The sequence below is a fragment of the Lagenorhynchus albirostris genome, chromosome 3, assembly GCF_949774975.1.
Source record: "Lagenorhynchus albirostris chromosome 3, mLagAlb1.1, whole genome shotgun sequence".
Lineage (NCBI taxonomy): Eukaryota > Metazoa > Chordata > Mammalia > Artiodactyla > Delphinidae > Lagenorhynchus > Lagenorhynchus albirostris.
This window is the reverse complement of record NC_083097.1, coordinates 26,769,607-26,778,408: the sequence shown is the minus strand read 5'-3', so window position 1 is coordinate 26,778,408 and position 8,802 is coordinate 26,769,607.

The window sequence follows — 8,802 nt, the reverse complement described above, 5'->3', positions numbered from 1 at the left end:
TGTTCTCAATTGTTTCTAAGAGCTTTCTCTGCCTACCAGTTAACTACTCTGCAGTGAGCAAGAAGCATTTCTCCATATTCAGGAGAAAAAAAGTTACAGATCAAAAAAGAACCTATTTATGAGTGCTTGGATACCAAAGGACCTTTGTTTCTGAACCAAGAATTTTAAGGAAAACCATAGGGCTTCTGAAATTATTTTTCAATTAATGATTTTAAAAGGGACTTCCCTGGTGGTCCAGTGAGTAAGATTCTACGCTCCCAATGAAGGGGGCCTGGCTTCAATCCCTGGTCAGAGAACTAGTTCCCACATTCATGCCGCAACTAAGAGTCCATATGCCACAACTAAGACCTGGCACAGCCAAAATAAATAAATAAATATTTACAAAAAAAATTTTAAATAGTCTTCAAACCTCACCACCACTATCCTAGATCGAGGGCTGAAATTCTTAAACTCCTCAAAATCCTCAGATTTCTGCTATATATATTCTCACTACCCTTTCATCTTTTTGGATCACTCAGGTGTGAATAAATGAAAATGTTTTCTTTCTATCTTCCAAGGCCAATAGTGAATAGAGGCAACAGAGCTTATGTTTTAAAAAACAATAAACTGGGGAGGCTCATGACTGGCTCACACACCAAACATGACCACACAGCTGCCCAGTGTTGGGCAAGTCCATGGTCTAAAATTAAGAAGTGCAGGTGTGTGTGTGTTGGGGAGTAGCAGGGAGTGGTTTGAGAACCAAAATGATCAGATTCCTGATGTTAAAACAGGGTAAAGTAGGTAATAAATTTTTCCTTAAAATTATTAAAAGTAGGGGACCTTCAAGATGGTGGAGGAGTAAGAGGTGGAGATCACCCTCCTCCCCACAAATATGTCTACATGTGGAACAGCTCCTACAGAACACCTACTGAACGCTGGCAGAAGACCTCAGACCTCCCAAAAGGCAAGAAACTCCCCACGTACCAGAGTAGGGCAAAAGAAAAAGGAAAAAAGAGACAAATGAATAGGGAGGAGACCTGCACCTCCGGGAGGGAGCTGTGAAGGACGAAACGTTTCCACGCACTAGGAAGCCCCTTCGCGGGCAGGGACTGTGGGTGGCGGAAGGGGAAGCTTCGGAGCCGCGGAGGAGAGCGCAGCCACAGGGGTGCGGAGGGCAAAGAGGAGAGATTCCCGCACAGAGGATCTCTGTGCCGACCGACACTCACCAGCCCGAGAGGCTTGTCTGCTCACCCGCCGGGGCGGGCGGGGCTGGGAGCTGAGGCTCGGGCTTTGGAGGTCAGATCCCAGGGAGAGGACTGGGGTTGGCTGTGTGAACACAGCCTGAAGGGGGCTAGTGCGCCATAGCTAGCCGGGAGGGAGTCCGGGAAAAAGTCTGGACCTGCCTAAGAGGCAAGAGACCATTGTTTCGGGGTGCGCGAGGAGAGGGGACTCAGAGGACCGGCTAAACGAGCTCGAGACGGGCGTGAGCCGTGGCTATCACCGCGAACACCAGAGATGGGCATGAGACGCTAAGGCTGCTGCTGCCGCCACCAAGAAGCCTGTGTGCAAGCACAGGTCACTATCCACACCTCCCCTCCCAGGAGCCTGTGCAGCCCGCCACTGCCAGAGTCCCGGGATCCAGGGACAACTTCCCCGGGAGAACACACGGCACGCCTCAGGCTGTTGCAACATCACGCGGGCCTCCGCCACCACAGGCTTGCCCATCATTCCAATTTTAACTACCGTATCCCTCCCTCCCCCGCCCCCAACCCGGCCGGAGTGAGCCAGAGCCCCCTAATCAGCCGCTGCTTTAAACCCGTCCCGTCTGGGCAGGAAAACATGCCTGAGGGTGACCTACACACAGAGGAGGGGCCAAAACCAAAGCTGAACCCCAGGAGCTGTGCGAACAAAGAAGAGAAAGGGAAATTTCTCTGTGCAGCCTCAGCAGTGGATTAAATCCCCACAGTCAACTTGATGGATCCCGCATCTGTGGAATACCTGAGTAGACAACGAATCATTCCCAAAATTGAGGCAGTGGACTTTGGGAGAAATTATACACTTGGGGTTTGCTGTCTGTGACTGATTTGTTTCTGATTCTTATGTTTATCTTAGTATAGTTTTCACCGCTTATTATCATTGGTGGATTTCCTTATTGGTTTCGTTGCTCTCTTTTTTATTCTTATTATTTTCTATTTGAACAATTTTTTTTATTCATTTTTTTTCTTTCCTTTTCTTTCTCCCATTTCTTCTGAGCAGTGTGCCTGACAAGGTCTTGGTGATCTGGCCTGCTACCAGGCCTGAGCCTCTGAGATAGGAGGGCTGAGTTCAGGACATTGGATCACCAGAGACCTCCAGGTCCCACGTAATATCAATCGGTGAGAGCTCTCCCAGAGAGCTCCATCTCAATGCTAAGACTCAGCTCCACCCAACGGCCAGCAAGCTCCAGTGCTGGACACACCATGCCAAACAAATAGCAAGACAGGAACACAACTTCACCCATTAGCAGAGAGGCTGCCTAAAATCATACTAAGTTCACAGACACCCCAAAACACACCACCGGACGTGACCCTGCCCACCAGAAAGACAAGATCCAGCCCCATCCACCAGAACACAGGCACCAGTCCACTCCACCAGGAAGCCTACACAAGCCACTAAACCAACCTCACACACTGGGGGAAGACACCTAAAACAACGGGAACTACAAACCTGCAGCCTGCGAAAAGGAGACTCAAGACACAGTTAGTTAAACAAAATGTGAAGATGGAGAAATATGCAGCAGATTAAAAAGCAAGGTAAAAACCCACCAGACCAAACAAATGAAGAGGAAATAGGCAATCTACCTGAGACAGAATTCAGAGTAATGGTAGTAAAGATGATCCAAAATCTTGGAAACAATGTAGAAAATACAAGAAACATTTAACAAGGACCTAGAAGAACTAAAGAGCAAACCAACAATGATGAACACCATAATAAATGAAATTAAAAATTCTCTAGAAGGAATCAATAGCAGAATAACTGAGGCAGAAGAACGGTTGTGACCTGGAAAATAAAATAGTGGAAATAACTAACAGAGCAGAATAAAGAAAAAAGAATGAAAAGAATTGACAACAGTCTCAAAGACCTCTGGGACAACATTAAACGCACCAACGTTCGAATTACAGGGGTCCCAGAAAAACAAGAGAAAAAGAAAGGGTCTCAGAAAATATCTGAAGAGATTATAGTTGAAAATGTCCCTAATATGGGAAACGAAATAGTCATCAAGTCCAGGAAGCACAGAGAGTCCCATACAGGATAAATCTAAGGAGAAACACGCCAAGACACATATTAAACTATCAAAAATTAAATACAAAGAAGAAACATTAAAAGCAGTAAGCAACAAATAGCTCACAAGGGAATCCCCATAAGGTTAACAGCTGATCTTTCAGCAGGAACTCTGCAAGCCAGAAGGGAGGGGCAGGACATATTTAAAGTGATGAAACGGAAAAACCTACAACCAAGATTACTCTAACCAGCAAGGATCTCATTCAGATTTGACGGAGAAATTAAAACCTTTACAGACAAGCAAAAGTTAAGAGAATTCAGCACCACGAAACCAGCTTTACAACAAATGCTAAAGGAACTTCTCTAGGCAGAAAACACAAGAGAAGGAAAATACCTACAAAAACAAACCCAAAACAATTAAGAAAATGGTAATAGGAACATACATATTCATAATTACCTTAAATGTAAATGGATTAAATGCTCCAACCAAAAGACATAGAGTGGCTGAATGGATACAAAAACAAGACCCATATATATGTTGTCTACAAGAGACCCACTTCAGACCTAGGGACACATACAGACTGAAAGTGAGGGGATGGAAAAAGATATTCCATGCAAATGGAAAACAAAAGAAAGCTGGAGTAGCAATTCTCATATCAGACAAAACAGACTTTAAAATAAAGACTATTACAAGAGACAAAGAAGGACAATACATAATGATCAAGGGATCAATCCAAGAATAAGATATAACAATTGTAAATATTTATGCACCCAACATAGGAGCACATCAATACATAAGGCAAATACTAACAGCCATAAAAGGGGAATAAAAGGGGAATCCACAGTAACTTTTAACACACCACTTTCACCTATGGACAGATCATCCAAAATGAAAATAAATGAGCAAACACAAGCTTTAAATGACACATTAAACAAGACAGACTTAACTGAGATCTATAAGACATTCCATCCCAAAACAACAGAATACACTTTCTTCTCAAGTGCTCATGGAACAGTCTCCAGGATAGATCATATCTTGGGTCACAAATCAAGCCTTGGTAAATTTAAGAAAATTGAAATCACATCAAGTATCTTCTCCGACCACAATGCTATGAGACTAGCTATTACAGGAAGAAAACTGTAAAAAATACAAACACATGGTGGCTAAACAATATGCTACTAAATAATCAAGAGATCACTGAAGAAATCAAAACGGAAATCAAGCAATACCTAGAGACAAATGACAATTAAAAACACGATGACCCCAAAACCTATGTCATGCAGCAAAAGCAGTTCTAAGAGGGACGTTTATAGCAATACAATCCTACCTTAAGAAACAAGAAACATCTCAAATAAACAACCTAACCTTACACCTAAAACAATTAGTGAAAGAACAAAAAAAAACCCAAAGTTAGCAGAAGGAAAGAAATCATAAAGATCAGATCAGAAATAAATGAAAAAGAAATGAAGGAAAAAGCAGCAATGAGCAATAAAACTAAAAGCTGGTTCTTTGAGAAGATAAACTAAATTGATAAACCATTAGCCAGACTCATCAAGAAAAAAAGGGACAAGACTCAAATCAACAGAATTAGAAAAGAAAAAGGAGAAGTAACAACCGACACATCAGAAATACAAAGGATCATGAGAGATTACTACAAGCAACTATATGCCAATTAAATGGACAACCTGGAAGAAACGGACAAATTCTTAGAAAAGCACAACCTTCCAAGACTGAACCAGGAAGAAATAGAAAATATAAAGACTAATCACAAGCGCTGAAATTGAAACTGTGATTAAAAATCTGCAACAAACAAAAGCCCAGGACCAGATGGCTTCAAAGGTGAATTCTATCAACCATTTAGAGAAGAGCGAACACCTTCTCAGACTCTTTCAAAATATAGCAGAGGGAGGAAGACTCTCAAACTCATTCTACGAGGTCACCAACACCCTGATACCAAGACCAGACAAAGATGTCACAAAAAAAGAACACTACAGGCCAATAACACTGACGAATATAGTTGCAAAAATCCTCAACAGGGCTTCCCTGGGGGCGCAGTGGTTTAGAGTCCACCTGCTGATGCAGGGGACGCAGGTTCATGCCCTGGTCCGGGAAGATCCCACATGCTGAGGAGCAGCTGGGCCCGTGAGCCATGGCCACCGAGCCTGCGCGTCCGGAGCCTGTGCTCCGCAACGCGAGAGGCCACAACAGTGAGAGGCCCGCGTACTCCAACAACAACAACAACAACAAAAAATCCTCAACAAAATACTAGCAAGCAGAATCCAACAGCACATTAAAAGGATCATACACCATGATCAAGTGGGGTTTATCCCAGGAATGCAAGGTTTCTTCAATATACGCAAATCAATCAATGTGATACACCATATTAACAAACTGAAGGATAAAAACCATATGATCTCAATAGATGCAGAAAAAGCTTTCAACAAAATTCAACACCCATTTATGATAAAAACTCCAGAAAGTGGGCACAGAAGGAACCTATCTCAACATAATAAAGGCCACATAAGAGAAACCAGCAGCTAACACCATCCTCAATGGTGAAAAACTGAAACCATTTCCTCTAAGATCAGGAACAAGACAAGGGTGCCCACTCATCACTATTATTCAACTATTCAACATAGCTTTGGAAGTTTTAGCCACAGCAATCAGAGGAGAAAAAGAAATAAAAGGAATCCAAATCAGAAAAGAAGTAAAACTATCACTGTTTGCAGATGACATGATACTATACATAGAGAATCCTAAAGATCCTACCAGAAAACTACTAAAGCTAATCAATGAATTTGGTAAAGTAGCAGGATAAAAAATTAATACACAGAAATCTCTTGCATTCCTATAAACTGACGATGAAAAATCTGAAAAAGAAATTAAGGAAACACTCCCATTTACCATTGCAACAAAAAGAATAATAAAATACTTAGGAATAAACCTACCTATGGAGACAAAAGACCTGTATGCAGAAAACTATAAGACACTGATGAAAGAAATTAAAGACGATACTATTTAGATGGAGAAATATACCATGTTCTTGAACTGGAAAAATCAACATTGTGAAAATGACTATACTACCCAAAGCAATCTACAGATTCAATGCAATCCCTATCAAACTACCGATGGCATTTTTCACAGAACTAGAACAAAACATTTTACAATTTGTATGGAAACACAAAAGACCCCAAATAGCCAAAGCAATCTTGAGAAAGAAAAACGGAACTGAAGGAAACAGGCTCCCTGACCTCAGACTATACTACAAAGCTACATTAATCAAGACAGTATGGTACTGGCACAAAAACAGAAATACAGATCAATGGAACAAGATAGAAAGCCCAGAGAAAAGGCGAACATATGTGTGTGGGTTTACCTTTGATAAAGGAGGCAAGAATATACAGTGGAGAGATGACAGCCTCTTCAGTAAGTGGTGCTGGGGGCTTCCCTGGTGGTGCAGTGGATAAGAATCTGCCTGCCACTGCAGGGGACACAGGTTTGATCCCTGGTCCGGGAAGATCCCACATGCCGCGGAGCAACTAAGTTCGTGCACCACAATTACTGAGCCTGTGCTCTAGAGCCCATGAGCCACAACTACTGAAGCCCGTGTGCCTAGAGCCCGTGCTCTGCAACAAGAACGGCCACTGCGATGAGAAGTCCGCGCACCACACGAAGAGTAGCCCCCGGTCACCACAAGTAGAGAAAACCCATGCGCAGCAACAAAGACCCAACGCAGCTAAAAATAAATAAAATTTTAAAATAAACAAGCTTTACAAACATTAAAAATAAAAAAAAGTGGTGCTGGGAAAACTGGACAGCTACATGTAAAAGAATGAAATTAGAACACTCCCTAACACCATACACAAAAATAAACTTAAAATGGATTAAAGACCTAAATGTAAGGCCAGACACTATAAAACTCTTAAAGGAAAACACAGGAAGAACACTCTGACATAAATCACAGCAAGATCCTTTTTCACCCACCTCCTAGAAAAATGGAAATAAAAACAAAAATAAATAAATGGGACCTAATGAAACTTAAAAGCTTTTGCACAGCAAAAGGAAACCATGAACATGAGGAAAAGACAACGCTCAGAAGGGGAGAAAGTATTTGCGAATGAAGCAACTGACAAAGGATTAATGTCTAAAATATAGCAGCTCATGCAGCTCAATATCAGTAAAACAAGCCAATCCAAAAATGGGCAGAAGACCTAAACAGACATATCTCCAAAGAAGATATAGATTGCCAATGAACACATGAAAGGATGCTCAACATCACTAATCATTAGAGAAATGCCAATCAAAACTACAATGAGGTATCACCTCACACCAGTCAGAATGGCCATCATCAAGAAATACACAAACAATAAATGCTGGAGAGGGTGTGGAGAAAAGGGAACCCTGTTGCACTGTAGGTGGGAATGTAAATTGATACAGCCACTATGGAGAACAGTATGGAGGTTCCTTAAAAAACTATAAATAGAACTACCACATGACCCAGCAATCCCACTACTGGGCATACGCCCTGAGAAAACCATAATTCAAGAAGAGTCATGTACCACAATGTCTTTTGCAGCACTATTTACAATACCCAGGACATGGAAGCAACCTAACTGTCCATCGACAGATGAATGGATAAAGAAGATGTGGCATATATATATACAATGGAATATTACTCAGCCATAAAAAGAAAAGAAACTGAATTATTTGTAGTGAGGTGGATGGACCCAGAGTCTGTCATACAGAGTGAAATAAGTCAGAAAGAAAAACAAATACCGTATGCTAATACATATATGGCATCTAAAAAAGGTTCTCATGAACCCAGGGGCAGGACAGGAATAAAGACGCAGATGTAGAGAGTGGACTTGAGGGCATGGGGAGGGGGAAGGGTAAGCTGGGACGAAGTGAGAGAGTAGCACTGACATATATAGCTAGCAGGAAGCAGCTGCATAACACAGGGAGATCAGCTCGGTCCTTTATGACCACCTAGAGGGGTGGAATAGGGAGGGTGGGAGGGAGATGCAAGAGGGAGGGGATATGGGGATATATGCATACATATAACTGATTCACTTTGTTATAAAGCAGAAACTAACACATTGTAAAGCAATTATACTCCAATTAAATGTTGAAAAAAAATTATTAAAAGTACTCACAGTTCAGGTGGCACTTAGAAAAAGTCACCAGAAAACAAAAGTGGGAAGTGATTGAAATTGTAGCTGACATCAAAGGTCAATTTAAACATGTACTGAACGCAGCCAACTCTGCATGTCACAGATGTTGCGCACACTGTGTTTCTTTCAATCAGACACCCGCCCTTGATCCCACATGCTTCCACAGCTGCCATCCCACTTTTCATTCACAACCCAGCTAAGTCTCCAACTCCACAGTCAACCAGCTTCTAGGCCTTGTCCACCCTTGTCAACATCGCTCGTGACCTTCGAACCTCCAAGACACCAGAAACGTCAGTGTTGTGAAAGCAAGGGAAAAAGTGAAGAACTGTGTCAGAGTGAAGACTAACAACGAAATTGGTTGGAAGCTTTTTGTTATAAAGACATTACTGG